We start from the raw sequence: 1716 nt of genomic DNA on the forward strand, positions 1-1716 counted from the left end.
GCTGAATTGCCTTGGTTAATGACATAGGGAAAGGCATGAGGAAACAAGAATGTTGGACTCAAATTCTGGTTCTTCCATTAATTTATTGTATAAGCAACTACAAGAGATGTCCCCTGTATGGTTTTTGTTCCTTCAATGGCCATGCCACTTGTTCAAAATGCTTTTGATTCACAAAAGTTGAGAAAGAATGTATTCTTTATTTCCTCGTCCTGCTCTCATGTTCTTATACTATTGTGTAGACAGCAACTGAGTCTCTTCATGGGCTTCTTAAAATACAGGGAACATCATGGTAATACAGTTTAAATGAAGTATGTAAAAAAAAAAAGTAAAATCTTATGCCCCCCAAATTCTAGTTTATGTATAGTGCAGTGTATGATGTTTATAAAGTAGTAGTGTGTTCAACTGAAAATGTCTTGTCAGAGAGATTTGGGGGTTTAATTGCTTTATTTTAAACCTTAGGAATACCCTACATAAAAGTTATTGTTTATCATGCTTTCTAAAATTCCTTGCTGGAAATACCCGGAGACGCGGATTCGAAATTCTTAATAGTGAAGATATGTTGAATTGTTTTCTTTGAGCTGATAAAAAGAGCACTTCAACAAGGTGGCTGCGGACAAAATAAAATAAAAACTAATGTTCTATAGCCTAAGTAGAAACTAGTTGTCCTTTCACCCTTTATGCCTAAGTATTTTAAGTGCTGCCTTTGCTTGGCAGATGTCTTATGTCAAGCCCCACAGCCACTTCATGGGACATAAGGGTCTACTGTCATCTCTTCCGCTGTGCCCCGCTGGCTGTAGGACAAATAATTGACCCCTTACCCCTAGCTGGGAAGGCCCCTGAACAATGGGCTTACAGCTCCCCATTCTAGTACCAAGCTGTGACACTGGGAGAGTTACAAGACACCTGTGTTGGACGAGCACTCCTGCTGTCCCTAAAGCCCTGCGCAAATGGGGGGAAATCTGCTGCTACCACTGTTTTAAGCAGCATGTCAATTAGACTTGTTCCAAGTAGGGTTCAATGACATGGTACATAAATTGGCAGTAGCAGCTGGTGACACAGCTATCCCAGGTCTCCACCTCAGCAGTGAAGCAGGACAGATGTTTGCAAGCAGTGGTCCAACCTAGTGTTCAGGGAATCATTTCTTTCCCTGGTTTGCCTACTGCCACACTGTCATCAGAAAAAGACCCAAGGCAAATATGCATAGTGCCAAAAATGATCTACTGGTTCAGATTTAGGGGATGTGAAAAAAGCCCACTTTGAGCCCACACCCAGAAACATGGAAGCTAAACATTTCTGTCCAGACAGAAGCTGTTGTCCCTTTCTCTTTGTACTTTGCTCATCACTTGTAATCACAGTTTGCAGAAATAATTTGTTTTTGTTTGAATTTTTCTTCCCACCTCAGCAGGAAAGGTTCTGTTGAAGAGGCTTGTATGCCTTTCTCAACTCAGCACAAGGTGAACATCCCTCCCTATTGCTCTCACAAAGTGTTAATCCTTTCTACTGCTCTGTGCTGACTGGTCTGTCAGCTGCTCCTGCTGTGCTGGTGACCACCTCCAAATCTCTCCTACTGTGCTGCAGGATTTTTCTTAGAGGTGAATGAGTGACAAGCAGAGTCCTGATGCAACAGAGCCACAGCAAAGGTGGTGCAAGAGAAACAAAGAGAGGAGGCTCTCTCCTGTGAGTTTTCTCTCTGCAGGAGTCCTCAAGGGTCAAACC

This window comes from Geospiza fortis, unplaced genomic scaffold (genome assembly GCF_000277835.1).
Source record: "Geospiza fortis unplaced genomic scaffold, GeoFor_1.0 scaffold1, whole genome shotgun sequence".
Taxonomy (NCBI): domain Eukaryota; kingdom Metazoa; phylum Chordata; class Aves; order Passeriformes; family Thraupidae; genus Geospiza; species Geospiza fortis.